Source organism: Anser anser (genome assembly GCF_964211835.1).
Source record: "Anser anser genome assembly, chromosome: 25".
NCBI classification, from domain to species: domain Eukaryota; kingdom Metazoa; phylum Chordata; class Aves; order Anseriformes; family Anatidae; genus Anser; species Anser anser.
The window spans coordinates 7,619,212-7,635,397 of NC_139746.1; the positions used below are offsets into that span (position 1 = coordinate 7,619,212).

General features: G+C 47.2%; 3 long non-coding RNA genes across 3 annotated transcripts in view; all 3 read right to left on the reverse strand.

Annotated features, from left to right (window-relative positions):
• LOC310886300 overlaps positions 1 to 16,186 on the reverse strand; it is a 176,379-nt gene that overhangs the window by 70,145 nt on the left and 90,048 nt on the right. The window lies entirely within an intron of this gene.
• Positions 1 to 16,186, reverse strand: part of LOC310886297 — a 32,308-nt gene that overhangs the window by 8,703 nt on the left and 7,419 nt on the right. The window lies entirely within an intron of this gene.
• LOC310886296 lies at positions 1,031 to 15,808 on the reverse strand. The gene is made up of 2 exons (XR_014575266.1): positions 15,615 to 15,808; positions 1,031 to 1,199 (listed from the first exon to the last, which is right to left on the reverse strand). It is a non-coding gene; the product is annotated as an uncharacterized lncRNA (long non-coding RNA).

Consider the following 16,186-nt stretch of genomic DNA (forward strand, 5'->3'; position numbering starts at 1 on the left):
GGGGCTTTGCTAGTGTATCATTGTTTTATGTGGTTAGAGGAGTTGGGGGGAAGGGTAATTGTTGAGTGGTATGCGAGGCGTAGGTAGAAGAAGAGGCTGAGCAGTGATAGCATGGCAATTGCCATGGCTGCTGGTGTTATTTCCTGTTTAGTTAGTTCTTGGATGATAAGTCACTTTGGTATAAAGCCTGTTAATGGGGGGAGGCCTGCTAGGGATAAAAGTACTAGTATTAGGGTGGCGTTTAGCACTGGGGTTTTTGTTCATGAGGTTGTGATCATGGATAGGTTAAGGGCTTTGATTTTGTTAAGGGCTAGGAATACGGCTGATGTTATGATTGTGTATAGGTAGAAGGTAAGTAAGGCCAATTTGGGGCTGTAAACTAGGATGATGGCGATTCAGCCTAAGTGGGAGATGGACGAGAAGGCTAGGATTTTGCGTGTTTGTGTTTGGTTCAGTCCTATTCAGCCTCCTAGTGCTGTTGAGGCTAGGGCCATGGCGGTGAGTAGAGCTGGGTCGAGGGATTTGGATGTTAGTAGGAGCAGGGTTAGTGGGGGGAATTTTATGAGGGTCGAGAGTAGCAGGGCTGTTATTAGTGGCGATCCTTGTAGTACTTCTGGGAATCAGAAGTGAAATGGCACTAGGCCCAGTTTAATAGCGATTGCTGCTGTCAGTAGTAGACAGGAGGTTGGGTGGTTTATTTGTGTGATGTCTCATTGGCCGGTGACTCAGGCATTGGTTATGCTAGAGAATAGGACCAGGGCGGAAGCAGCTGCTTGGGTTAGGAAGTATTTCGTTGCGGCTTCTACTGCTCGTGGGTGGTGGGATTTGGCAATTAGGGGAATGATGGCTAGTGTGTTGATCTCCAGTCCTGTCCAGGCCAGAACTCAGTGGTTGCTGGAAATTGTGATTGTGGTGCCCAAGATGAGGCTGAAGGTTATGATTGGGGTCGCGTAAGGGTTCATTAGTAGAGGAGGGGGTTAAACCATCATTTTCGGGGTATGGGCCCGATAGCTTGATTAGCTGACTCTACTAGAAAATAATATAAGGGAAGTATGGAGAATTTTGATTTCTCTTGTGTGGGTTCAATTCCTACTTTTCTAAGGTCAACAGGAAATGAGAGGGCTGTTATACCTCTATGTTCACTTTATCATAGTGACCCTTTGTAGTTCAGGCACATTTCCTTATGTAAGGAGGTAGGCCTGCATAGCAGATAGGTATGCTGATGTGTCAGAGGCACAGAGCTAGTGTGAGGGGTAGGAAGTTTTTTCATAGTAGGTGCATTAGTTGGTCATATCGGAATCGTGGGTATGAAGCTCGGACCCATAAGAAACCAGAAGATAGTAGGAGGACTTTTGTGGCTAGGATGACGGGGAATAGTTCTGTGGGTGGCCCTAGGGCGCTTGGGTTTAGGAATATGATGGCTGTAAGTGTATTTATTAGCATAATGTTCGCATATTCAGCTAGGAAGAATAAGGCGAAGGGTCCTGCGGCGTATTCAACGTTAAACCCTGAGACTAGCTCAGATTCACCCTCTGTGAGGTCAAAAGGAGCTCGGTTTGTCTCTGCTAGGGTGGATACGTATCATATTATTGCTAGGGGTCATGAGGAGAAAATGAAGTATAGAGGCTCCTGTGCGATGGCAAAGGAGCTGAGTGTGTAGCTTCCGCTTAGTATGATTATTGATAGCAGGATTATGGCCAGTGTCACTTCGTATGAAATGGTCTGTGCTACTGCCCGTAGGGCTCCGATTAGTGCGTATTTTGAGTTCGAGGCTCAGCCTGATCATAGGACTGAGTAGACGGCTAGGCTTGACATGGCTATTAGGAAGAGAACTCCGAGGTTTAGATCTGCTAGGGGAAATGGGAGTGGTAGTGGTGCTCAAGTGGTGAGGGCTAGGACAAGGGCTAGTATTGGTATCAGAATGAATAGAAGTGGGGAAGAGGTAGAGGGTCGGATGGGCTCTTTGGTAAATAGTTTCAGTCCGTCCGCAAATGGTTGAAGTAGGCCAAAAGGCCCGACAACGTTAGGGCCTTTGCGGGATTGTATGTAGCTTAGGATTTTCCGTTCTACTAGGGTTAGGAAGGCTACGGCAATCAGGATTGGGATGATGTATAGGAGGGATATAACGAGGCAGCTTAGTGTTGTTATTTGAATCATGGGTGAAGCTAGGGAGAGGATTTGAACCTCTGGGGAAAGGGCTTAAGCCTTCTGCACTTGCCGGGCTCTGCCACTCTAGCTGGTCCTTTTCTAGGATTGAAAGTGGTGGGGGAAGGCCCTCTTCACGGTTTAGTTGGTTTCACTGCTTAGAGGGGGGGGGGCGTGCTTGTGGTATTGGCCCCACTTTCCCGGTCCTTTCGTACTGGGGAGAGTGTGTCATAGATAGAAACCGACCTGGATTGCTCCGGTCTGAACTCAGATCACGTAGGACTGTTAATCGTTGAACAAACGAACCCTTAATAGCGGCTGCACCATTAGGATGTCCTGATCCAACATTGAGGTCGTAAACCCCCCTGTCGATATGGGCTCTTGAGGGGGATTGCGCTGTTATCCCTGGGGTAGCTTGGTCCATTAATCAATTATATTGGGTCTGGTCACTGTTAGCACTTTGAGGGGTAGCTCTAGGTAAAGAGGTATGGTCTTGTTTTTGGAGGATTTGTTCTCCTCCAAGGTCGCCCCAACCGAAAAATATCGACCAGGCTCTGCGATGGTAGTGGCCCCAGTGGGGTTGATTGAGGATTCGCGGTGGTCGTTGATTTTTAAGTTCCACAGGGTCTTCTCGTCTTATGTTCACATCCCCGCTTTTGCACGGGGAGATCAATTTCACTGATTATCTGTGAGAGACAGTTAAGACCTCGTTTAGCCATTCATACAAGTCTCGATTTATGGGACAATTGATTGCGCTATCTTTGCACGGTTAGGATACCGCGGCCGTTAAACCTAAGTCACCGGGCAGGCATCACCTTCAATACTTGTTTAATTTGCTGAAGGCTATGTTTTTGGTAAACAGTCGGGCCTTATTAATTTGCCGAGTTCCTTTCACAGATTTTAATCGCTCTTATAGGCGCTCCTGAGTCGGGTTAACAGGGTTAGTTAATACGTGGTCTTGTAGGGGTTTTTGTATCTGTCTAGGTCTGTTAATAATGTTTCTATGTAAGCTTGCGCCGTTAGAGGGGTGTGGCCCTGTACATGAGGGGCCTAGGATGATTCCTAGGATTGTTATGAGGATGGCAGCGGTTTTGGTGATAAGGGGTATGGTTATTGGGGGGGTTTTGGTTGGTGTGATGAAAGAGGTAATGATTATTCCTGCTGTAATGCTGCCTAGGGCGAGTCGGGTTAGGGGGGCGGTGATTAGTGGGTTGTTTTCGTTTATTGATACTATTGGGGGGATTCGGGTTTGTCCAGCTTGGACTAGGATGGTTATGCGGATGCTGTAGGTTGCGGTGAATGCTGTGGCTATAAGGGTTAGGAGTAGGGCTCAAGTATTTAGGTATGATGTGTTTAAGCTTTCGATGATGAGGTCTTTTGAGTAGAATCCGGCTAGGAATGGGGTTCCTATCAGCGCCAGGTTTCCGATGGTTAGGCAGGAAGTAGTGACTGGGAGTATTTTCTGTAGGCCTCCTATCTTTCGGATATCTTGTTCTCCGTTTAGGTTGTGGATGATAGACCCTGAGCATAGGAATAGTATGGCTTTAAAGAAGGCATGGGTTGAGATGTGTAGGAAGGCTAGTTGTGGGAGGTTTAGTCCGATAGTGACTATTATTAGTCCTAGTTGGCTGGATGTTGAGAAAGCAATGATTTTTTTGATGTCATTTTGGGTTAGGGCGCATGTGGCAGCGAATAGGGTTGATAGAGCACCTAGGCATAGGCAGGCAGTTAGGGCTGTCTGGTTGGTGGCTAGCAGGGGGTGCATGCGGATGAGCAGGAAGATTCCGGCTACTACTATGGTACTGGAGTGCAGTAGGGCTGATACTGGGGTGGGGCCTTCTATTGCTGCGGGCAGTCATGGGTGGAGTCCAAATTGGGCGGATTTTCCTGCGGCTGCGAGGATTAATCCTATGAGGGGGAGGATTGGGGTTTGGTGGGGGTGTACGGCTTGTTGGATCTCTCAGGTGTTGAATGTTGAAGCTAGTCATGCTATGCTCAGGATCAGTCCGATGTCTCCGATTCGGTTGTAGATTACGGCTCGTAGGGCGGCGGTGTTGGCATCTGCTCGGCCTTGTCATCAGCCGATGAGAAGGAAGGACATGATTCGTACTCCTTCCCAGCCTACGAATAGGAGGAATATGTTGTTTGCGGTTGTTAGGAGGAGTATGGCGACTAGGAATGTCAGTAGGTAGGTGAAAAATTTTGTTACGTATGGCTCTGAGGCCATGTATCATATGGCGAATTGTAGGATTGATCATGTTACAAATAGGGCGATTGGAAGAAATGTTATTGAGTATTGGTCTATTTTTAGGCTCAGGGGGATTTTAAAGTTTATAATGAATTTTCACTCCCAGTGGCAGGTGACAGATTCTACTCCCGAGTAGATGAATGCGGTTGTAGGGGCTAGGCTAATTAGGAATGCGGTTTTAACAGCGCGGGTGGTGGCTTGTGGGGTGTTTTTAAAGTTTTTAAATAGAAATGGCAGGATGATTGGGGTTAGGAGGATTGTCAGCGTGAGTAGTGTGAGGGAGTTGATTAGTAGTGTGGGGTTCACTACTTTTACTTGGATTTGCACCAAGATGGGTGGTTCCTAAGACCAGTGGATTGCTGTTATCCTTTAAAAGTAAGGGGGCTGAGGTTTTAGGCTCAGATGTAAGAGTTAGCAGCTCTTGTTGGTTAAACCCTCCCCTCGGCAGGTAAGAAGGTTTGAACTTCTATTCTTAGAATCACAGTCTAATGTTTGGTTTAAACTATACTTGCATGAGGGGATTCCGGAGATCAGTTCGGGTTTGAGGATTAGGAGGAATATTGGGATAATGTGGAGTGTTATGAGCAGGTGTTCTCGCGTGGTTGAGTTTTGCATAGATGTGATGTGGGAGGGGATTGAGCCTCGTTGGGTCATTAGTAGTATGAATAAGGTGTAGGAGGCGGTTAGTAGGGTTGCGATTCCTGTTAGGATGATCGTGAAGGCAGATCAGTTGAATAAGGTGATTATAATGGTTAGCTCTGCTATGAGGTTTGTTGTTGGGGGTAAGGCTATGTTTGTTAGATTGGCCAGCAATCATCAGGTAGCTACGAGTGGTAGGAGAGGTTGTAGGCCTCGTGTGAGTAGTAGAATTCGGCTGTGCGTACGTTCATAGTTTGTGTTGGCTAGGCAGAATAGTATGGAGGAAGTTAGTCCATGGGAAATTATTAGGATCATTGCCCCTGAGAATGATCAGTGGGTTTGGATTATTCCTGCGGCGATAACTAGGCCTATGTGGCTAACGGATGAATAAGCGATTAGTGATTTTAGGTCTGTCTGTCGTAGGCAGATTGAGCTAGTCATTAGGGCGCCTCATAGGGCCAGGGTTAGGAAGGGGTAGTGCAGGAGGTTGGACAGTGGGCCCATAAATAGAGTGACTCGTATAATTCCGTATCCTCCTAGCTTTAGTAGTAGGGCGGCGAGGAGTATTGAGCCTGCGATGGGTGCTTCTACGTGGGCTTTTGGCAGTCAGAGGTGTAGGCCGTATAGTGGGGCTTTTACTATGAATGCTATGAGCAGTGCTAGACCTGATAGTATTCCTGTCCATGAGGTGGATAGGGTTGGGTGGGTTAGTTGTAGGGTTGGCAGGTGCAGGGTGCCAATTTTCACGTATAGGTGTATGATTGTGATTAGCAGGGGTAGAGAGCTTACTGGCGTGTAGAATAGCAGGTAGATGCCAGCGCTTAGGCGTTCTGGTTGGTTCCCCCATCGGGTGATTAAGATTAGGGTGGGAATGAGGGTTGCTTCAAATGAGATGTAAAATAGTGCTAGTTCTGTGGTGGAAAAGGCTAGTAGGATGAATGGCTGGACTGCGACTAAGGTTGAGATAAAGATTCGTTTGCGTTGTAGGGGTTCTTGTTGCAGGTGGTTTTGGCTTGCTATGATTATGAGTGGGAGTAGTCAGCAGGATAGTACTAGGAGGGGGGATGAGATTTGGTCAATTCCTGTTCAGTTGGATAAAAATTTGTAGGGGTAGTAGGTTGGGATTAATCACTGTAGGCTTAGGGCAGCGATTAGGAGGCTGTATAAGGTGGTGTTAGTCCATAGAAATTTTGGTGGAGACAGCAGGGCTGTTGGAAGAAGTATGATTGTGGGTAGGATGATTTTTAGCATTGCAGGAGGTTTAGGTTGTGTAGATGGTCAGAGCCATGTGTGCGGGTGGAGGCTACTAGGATGGCCAGGCCTGTGCCCGCCTCACACGCTGAGAAGGTTAGCATGAGAATTGGTACCATGGTGAATGAGGAGACTTGGTTTTCGATGGATCATATTGATAGGCCTACGAATATCGATAATATTATGCTTTCAAGGCATAGTAGGGCGGATACTAGGTGGGTTCGGTGGAAGGCTAGTCCTAGTCCGCTGAAAATGAAGGCTGAGTAGAAGCTTAAATGTAGGGGCGACATAAGAAAGTTACAGGGTTGGCTGTAATCTGCTGGGTCGAAACCAGCTATCTTTTTGGTTAGACTAACTTTCTGTTATTCTGCTCATTCTAGGCCCCCTTGAATTCACTCGTAGGCCAGTCCGAGTGTTAGGAGAAGGAGGATCACTACAGTTCAGGTGAGGGTCATTAGGGGGGATTGGAGTTGGACGGCTCATGGCAGGGGGAGTAGGAGGGCGATTTCTAGGTCGAATAGGACGAACAGGATGGCTACTGAGGAAGAATCGGACTGAGAATGGTAATCGAGCAGATCCAAGTGGGTCGAATCCACATTCGTACGGTGAGAGTTTCTCTGAGTCGGGGTTTATTTGGGCGAGTCAGAAGTTTAATGCGGTTAGGGCGGCGCTTAGGATTGATGATAGGGCGAATATGAACATGAGTGCGTTCATTGCTCTCCTCTGGGTTTATACCAGATTCTAGAGATTGGAAGTCAATTGTAATTAATATACTAGAAGAGCAAGATCCTCATCAGTAGATGGTTATGTAGAGGAATAGTCAGATGACGTCTACGAAGTGTCAGTATCAGGCTGCTGCCTCGAATCCGAAGTGGTGGTCTGATGTAAAGTGGAACTTGATCAGTCGGAAGAGGCAGACGGTCAGGAAGGAGGATCCGATGATTACGTGGAGTCCGTGGAATCCAGTGGCAACGAAGAAGGTAGATCCGTAGACGCTATCAGCGATTGAGAATGGGGCTTCGTGGTATTCTATTGCTTGTAGGGCTGTGAAGTAGAATCCCAAGAGGATCGTTAGGGTTAGGGCGTAGATGGCATGTTTTCGGTTTCCTTCTGTGATGCTGTGATGGGCTCACGTTACGGTAACGCCTGAGGCTAGTAGGATGGCTGTGTTTAGTAGGGGGACTTCTATCGGGTTGAGTGGTTTAATTCCTGTTGGGGGTCATTGGCCTCCTAGTTCTGGGGTTGGGGCCAGGCTCGAGTGGAAGAACGCTCAGAAGAAGCCTAAGAAGAAGAATGCTTCGGATGTGATGAAAAGGATTATGCCGTATCGTAGGCCTTTTTGGACTGTGGGAGTGTGATGGCCTTGGAAGGTGCTTTCTCGTACAATGTCTCGTCATCATTGGAGTATTACTAGGAGTATTGAGATGAGGCCTAGGGTTAGTAGTATGGATGAGTTGTAGTGGAATCACATGATTAATCCTGAGGTTGTGAGTAGGGCGGCGGCTGCCCCGAAGATTGGTCAAGGGCTTGGGTCAACTATGTGGTATGAGTGTGCTTGGTGTGCCATTAGATGTTTTCTTGTAAGTATAGGCTTAGAAGGAGCACGAAGACGTAGGCCTGGATTATGGCTACTGCTACTTCTAGGATGGTTAGGAGTAGTAGGATGATTATTGTTAGGATGGATACTGCAGGAAGGGTGGGTATTAATGCAATGGAGGCTGTAGAGATGAGTTGGATGAGTAAGTGTCCTGCTGTAAGGTTGGCTGTAAGGCGGACTCCGAGGGCTAGGGGGCGGATTAGTAGGCTGGTTGTTTCGATCAGGATTAGTGCGGGGATTAGGGGTGTAGGGGTACCTTCGGGTAATAGGTGGGCTAAAGAGGCTGATGGTTGGTTTCGTAGGCCTGTTAGTAGTGTGGCGAGCCATAGTGGGAAGGCTAGGGCTATGTTCATAGATAGTTGGGTGGTTGGGGTGAATGTATATGGAAGGAGGCCTAGAAGGTTGATTGTAAGAAGTATGATTATTAGGGATGTAAATATTATGGCTCATTTGTGGCCATTTTTGTTGAGTGGGACTATTAGTTGTTTTGTGATTAGGTGAAGGAGTCATGTTTGGATAGTAGAAAGGCGGTTGTTGATTCATCGGTTGTTTGGGGACGGGAATAGTAGGGCTGGGAAGAGTAGGGATAGTAGGATTAAGGGGATGCCAAATAGATTGGGGCTGGAAAATTGGTCAAAGAAGCTTAGGTTCATGGTCAGGATCATGGTGTGGGTTTGGTAGTGAGGGAGGTCTTATTTGATGGGGGGTTGGTTGTGGTGAAGGCTAGTAGTTTTGGTTGGATGAGGAGTGCTAGGGTTAATCAGGTTATAATTATGATTGAAAATCATGGTGCGGGGTTAAGCTGTGGCATATCATTAAGGAGGGGGAAGTCCCTCTTTGGCTAGCTTAAAAGGCTAGTGCTGTTGCATAGCTTCTTAATGATTAGGATGATGATAGAAGGGACGATCAGGCCTCGAAATGTGGGAGTGGGGTTGATTCTACTACAATGGGTATGTAGCTGTGATTAGCCCCGCAAATTTCTGAGCATTGTCCGTAAAAAATCCCAGGCCGGATGGTAATGAATGAAGTTTGGTTTAGTCGGCCTGGGATTGCGTCTGTTTTAACTCCGAGCGTTGGGACTGCTCAGGAGTGGAGTACGTCTCCTGCAGTAATGATCACGCGGATGGGGGATTCTATTGGGATAACTACGCGGTGGTCAACTTCTAGCAGTCGGAAGTGGCCGTTGGGTAAGTCTGGGGTGGGCACTATGTAGGAGTCGAATGATAGGTCTTTGAAGTCTGTGTATTCGTAGCTTCAGTATCATTGGTGGCCGATGGCTTTTAGGGTGAGGTCTGGTTCGTCGATTTCGTCCATTATGTAGAGGATTTGTAGGGATGGGAGGGCGAGGAGTACCAGGACGATAGCAGGTAGGATTGTCCAGATCAGCTCTACTTCTTGGGCGTCTACAGCATTGGACGAGAGTTTTTCTGTTAGTATGTGGGCTAAAAGGTAGAGAACTAGGCTGCAGATAGCTAGGGCAACGATTAGGGCGTGGTCGTGGAATTCAACGAGTTCTTCTATGATGGGTGATGAGGCGTCTTGGAATCCTAGTTGGGAGTGGTTGGCCACATGAGATGTACAGGATTTTTACCTGTGATTTAGTCTTGACAAGGCTATGTAATTGGTTTACTAACGTCTCATAAGAAAGAAGCATGAGCGGTTAACCTCCTGGGAGACCCAGAAAACTTCACCCCAGCAAACCCACTAGTAACCCCACCACACATCAAGCCAGAATGATACTTCCTATTCGCCTACGCCATCCTACGTTCAATCCCAAATAAACTAGGAGGCGTATTAGCACTGGCCGCCTCCGTACTGATCCTATTCCTAATCCCATTCCTGCACAAATCAAAACAACGAGCAATAACATTCCGACCACTCTCCCAGCTCCTATTCTGAGTACTAGTCGCCGACCTCCTCGTCCTAACATGAGTAGGAAGCCAACCCGTCGAACACCCATTCATCATCATCGGCCAACTCGCTTCAATCGCCTACTTCACTATCCTCCTATTTCTCCTCCCCGCCGCAAGCGCCCTAGAAAACAAAATACTCAACTGCTAAATACTCTAATAGTTTATAAAAACATTGGTCTTGTAAACCAAAGATTGAAGACTTACCACTTCTTAGAGTACCCCAAACTCAGAAAAAAAGGACTCAAACCTTTATCTCCAGCTCCCAAAGCTGGCATTTTCAATAAACTATTCTCTGACCCTAACCCCTAAACCGCCCGAATAGCACCCCGCGACAACCCCCGCACAAGCTCCAATACAACAAACAAAGTCAACAACAGCCCCCAACCCGCCACTAAAAACATCCCTGCCCCATGTGAATAAAACATGGAAACTCCACTAAAATCCGACCGAACAACAAACACCCCAACATTATTCACAGTAGAAACCCCGAACTTCCAAGCCCCCATAAACCCCCCAAACACCAACCCCCCAAAAACAATTGCCACAAACGCTACTGCACATCCAATCACCCGTCAATCCCCCCAAGCCCCAGGGAAAGGCTCCGCTGCTAAAGCTACTGAATAAACAAACACCACCAGCATACCCCCCAAATACACCATAAACAGCACTAAAGCCACGAACGAAACCCCAAGGCCCAGCAACCACCCGCACCCCGCCACAGACGCTAACACCAAACCAACAACCCCATAATACGGCGAAGGATTCGACGCCACACCCAAAACACCCACCGCAAAGCAAATCCCTAAAAAAAACATAAAATAAGTCATTATTCCTGCCCGGACACTACCCGAGGCCTGCGGCTCGAAAAGCCGCCATTGTTCTCAACTACAGGAACTAACCGCAAGCCCCCAATAATTCTACCCCATCTATGCCATTATGCTTAACCCCCCCCCCCTCCCCCCCCGAGGCGGGGGTATTTGGTTATGCATATTCGTGCATAAATTTATATACCCCATATACATACATACTATAGTACCAGTAATATACATTATATACGGACTATCTTATAAGCAGGTGCTAAACCCATACATGTACACGGCCATTAAACCCTTAAACACACTCCTACCAAACCACCCGGCATGAATGTTCTAGGACCATACCCCACAACACCCAATACAACTCCACTCAAGCGCATAACAAGACCCCATTTTAATGAATGCTCACAGGACATGCTCCAACAACAACTCTCCACCACATATCTCATGCAGTTCGTATCAGACGGATTTATTAATCGTACTCCTCACGTGAAATCAGCAACCCGTTGCACATAATGTCCGGTATGACTAGCTTCAGGCCCATACGTTCCCCCTAAACCCCTCGCCCTCCTCACATTTTTGCGCCTCTGGTTCCTCGGTCAGGGCCATCCATTGGGTTCACTCACCCCTCCTTGCCCTTCAAAGTGGCATCTGTGAGTACTTTCACCTTCTCAATGCGTAATCGCGGCATGTTCCAGCTTTTTGGCGCCTCTGGTTCCTCTTATTTTTTCCGGGGTTACCTCACAGGTGGCTATTCCCAGTGATCTCGGGGGTCCCACAATCTAAGCCTGGACACACCTGCCTCACGGCCTATCCTATATTTCAAGGGTCCCTCGATGAGACGGTTGGCGTATATGGGGAATCATCCTGACACTGATGCACTTTGACCACATTCAGTTAATGTTACCTCCACCCTCCGGGTTAAATGGGGCTATTGGATGAATGCTCGTTGGACATAGCACAAAACAACAAATCATTAAGCGCAACCCCTGCGCTTCACAAACTAAACCAGTAAACTTTCGCTAACCACCATGTAGCATAAACCTTCATCGCCCAATCCCAGCAAACTACCTCTAAAACTCCATTAATCATCCCTTCCATGACATCATCGGAACGATGTATATATACACACAAACACATACAAAATAACTTAAACTTATTAGAGAAACTCCAGTACTAAAAATAGTAAACACAAGCAATAATTTCATATACTTCACTCTCACTCACCACTCAACTATCAGCTAACCACACCCCCGTCCACATAGCTTAACACAAAGCATGGCACTGAAGTTGCCAAGATGGCATAAAACATGCCTGCGGACAAAAGACTTAGTCCTAACCTTACGGTTGGTTTTTGCTAAATATATACATGCAAGTATCCGCGCCCCAGTGTAAACGCCCTCGACCACCTACCCCCATACAGGCCTTGAGGAGCGGGTATCAGGCACACCCAAGTAGTAGCCCAAGACGCCTCGCTAAGCCACGCCCCCACGGGTATTCAGCAGTAATTAACATTAAGCAATGAGTGCAAACTTGACTTAGTTATAGCAACAGCCTAACTTCAAGGGTTGGTAAATCTTGTGCCAGCCACCGCGGTCATACAAGAAACCCAAATCAACCGTCCTATTGACACAGCGTAAAGAGTGGTAAAATGCCTATCCTAGCTAACTAAGATCAAAATGCAACTGAGCTGTCATAAGCCCAAGATGCACCTAAACACACCATTAAGATGATCTTAGGAACTAACGACTGATTTAAACCCACGAAAGCCAGGGCCCAAACTGGGATTAGATACCCCACTATGCCTGGCCCTAAATCTTGATACTTACTTTACCGAAGTATCCGCCAGAGAACTACGAGCACAAACGCTTAAAACTCTAAGGACTTGGCGGTGCCCCAAACCCACCTAGAGGAGCCTGTTCTACAATCGATAATCCCCGATTAACCCAACCACCCCTTGCCAACACAGCCTACATACCGCCGTCGCCAGCCCACCTCGAATGAGAGCACAACAGTGGACACAATAGCACCCCGCTAATAAGACAGGTCAAGGTATAGCCTATGGAGTGGAAGAAATGGGCTACATTCCCTATTCATAGGGCACACGGAAAGAAGCGTGAAACCACTTCTGGAAGGCGGATTTAGCAGTAAAGTGGGACAATAGAGCCTACTTTAAGCCGGCCCTGGGGCACGTACATACCGCCCGTCACCCTCCTCAAAAGCCACATCCCACATAACTAATACCATAAATACGCTGAAGATGAGGTAAGTCGTAACAAGGTAAGTGTACCGGAAGGTGTACTTAGAATATCAAGACGTAGCTATAACACCAAAGCACTCAGCTTACACCTGAAAGATATCTACTAGACCGGATCGTCTTGAAGCCCCCCCTCTAGCTCAACCACACAAATAGTACACCAAAACTAAAGAATTTACTAAACTAATTAAACTAAAGCATTTTACAGTCTTAGTATAGGCGATAGAAAAGACACTTAGACGCGATAGAGACCCCAGTACCGTAAGGGAAAGATGAAATAGCAGTGAAACAATCAAAGCGACAGACAGCAAAGATCAACCCTTGTACCTTTTGCATCATGGTTTAGCGAGAACAACCAAGCAAAGTGAACTAAAGTTTGCCCCCCCGAAACCCAAGCGAGCTACTTTCAAGCAGTTAAAGAGAGCGAACCCGTCTCTGTTGCAAAAGAGTGGGATGACTTGTCAGTAGAGGTGAAAAGCCAACCGAGCTGGGTGATAGCTGGTTACCTGTGAAACGAATCTAAGTTCCCCCTTAATCCTCCCTACCGGACATCCTGAACCCTAATGAGATGATTAAGAGCTATTTAATGGAGGGACAGCTCCATTAAAAAAGGACACAACCTCGACTAGCGGATAATTCTTACTACTGATCCTACCGTGGGCCCTAAAGCAGCCATCAAAAAAGAGTGCGTCAAAGCTCCACCACCTAAAAATACCAAAATAAGATGATTCCCTTATCACAAACAGGTCAACCTATGAATATAGGAGAATTAATGCTAAAATAAGTAACTCAGGGCCACACCCCTCTAACGGCGCAAGCTTACATAGAAACATTATTAACAGACCTAGACAGATACAAAAACCCCTACAAGACCACGTATTAACTAACCCTGTTAACCCGACTCAGGAGCACCTATAAGAGCGATTAAAATCTGTGAAAGGAACTCGGCAAATTAATAAGGCCCGACTGTTTACCAAAAACATAGCCTTCAGCAAATTAAACAAGTATTGAAGGTGATGCCTGCCCGGTGACTTAGGTTTAACGGCCGCGGTATCCTAACCGTGCAAAGGTAGCGCAATCAATTGTCCCATAAATCGAGACTTGTATGAATGGCTAAACGAGGTCTTAACTGTCTCTCACAGATAATCAGTGAAATTGATCTCCCCGTGCAAAAGCGGGGATGTGAACATAAGACGAGAAGACCCTGTGGAACTTAAAAATCAACGACCACCGCGAATCCTCAATCAACCCCACTGGGGCCACTACCATCGCAGAGCCTGGTCGATATTTTTCGGTTGGGGCGACCTTGGAGGAGAACAAATCCTCCAAAAACAAGACCATACCTCTTTACCTAGAGCTACCCCTCAAAGTGCTAACAGTGACCAGACCCAATATAATTGATTAATGGACCAAGCTACCCCAGGGATAACAGCGCAATCCCCCTCAAGAGCCCATATCGACAGGGGGGTTTACGACCTCGATGTTGGATCAGGACATCCTAATGGTGCAGCCGCTATTAAGGGTTCGTTTGTTCAACGATTAACAGTCCTACGTGATCTGAGTTCAGACCGGAGCAATCCAGGTCGGTTTCTATCTATGACACACTCTCCCCAGTACGAAAGGACCGGGAAAGTGGGGCCAATACCACAAGCACGCCCCCCCCCCTCTAAGCAGTGAAACCAACTAAACCGTGAAGAGGGCCTTCCCCCACCACTTTCAATCCTAGAAAAGGACCAGCTAGAGTGGCAGAGCCCGGCAAGTGCAGAAGGCTTAAGCCCTTTCCCCAGAGGTTCAAATCCTCTCCCTAGCTTCACCCATGATTCAAATAACAACACTAAGCTGCCTCGTTATATCCCTCCTATACATCATCCCAATCCTGATTGCCGTAGCCTTCCTAACCCTAGTAGAACGGAAAATCCTAAGCTACATACAATCCCGCAAAGGCCCTAACGTTGTCGGGCCTTTTGGCCTACTTCAACCATTTGCGGACGGACTGAAACTATTTACCAAAGAGCCCATCCGACCCTCTACCTCTTCCCCACTTCTATTCATTCTGATACCAATACTAGCCCTTGTCCTAGCCCTCACCACTTGAGCACCACTACCACTCCCATTTCCCCTAGCAGATCTAAACCTCGGAGTTCTCTTCCTAATAGCCATGTCAAGCCTAGCCGTCTACTCAGTCCTATGATCAGGCTGAGCCTCGAACTCAAAATACGCACTAATCGGAGCCCTACGGGCAGTAGCACAGACCATTTCATACGAAGTGACACTGGCCATAATCCTGCTATCAATAATCATACTAAGCGGAAGCTACACACTCAGCTCCTTTGCCGTCGCACAGGAGCCTCTATACTTCATTTTCTCCTCATGACCCCTAGCAATAATATGATACGTATCCACCCTAGCAGAGACAAACCGAGCTCCTTTTGACCTCACAGAGGGTGAATCTGAGCTAGTCTCAGGGTTTAACGTTGAATACGCCGCAGGACCCTTCGCCTTATTCTTCCTAGCTGAATATGCAAACATTATGCTAATAAATACACTTACAGCCATCATATTCCTAAACCCAAGCGCCCTAGGGCCACCCACAGAACTATTCCCCGTCATCCTAGCCACAAAAGTCCTCCTACTATCTTCTGGTTTCTTATGGGTCCGAGCTTCATACGCACGATTCCGATATGACCAACTAATGCACCTACTATGAAAAAACTTCCTACCCCTCACACTAGCTCTGTGCCTCTGACACATCAGCATACCTATCTGCTATGCAGGCCTACCTCCTTACATAAGGAAATGTGCCTGAACTACAAAGGGTCACTATGATAAAGTGAACATAGAGGTATAACAGCCCTCTCATTTCCTGTTGACCTTAGAAAAGTAGGAATTGAACCCACACAAGAGAAATCAAAATTCTCCATACTTCCCTTATATTATTTTCTAGTAGAGTCAGCTAATCAAGCTATCGGGCCCATACCCCGAAAATGATGGTTTAACCCCCTCCTCTACTAATGAACCCTTACGCGACCCCAATCATAACCTTCAGCCTCATCTTGGGCACCACAATCACAATTTCCAGCAACCACTGAGTTCTGGCCTGGACAGGACTGGAGATCAACGCACTAGCCATCATTCCCCTAATTGCCAAATCCCACCACCCACGAGCAGTAGAAGCCGCAACGAAATACTTCCTAACCCAAGCAGCTGCTTCCGCCCTGGTCCTATTCTCTAGCATAACCAATGCCTGAGTCACCGGCCAATGAGACATCACACAAATAAACCACCCAACCTCCTGTCTACTACTGACAGCAGCAATCGCTA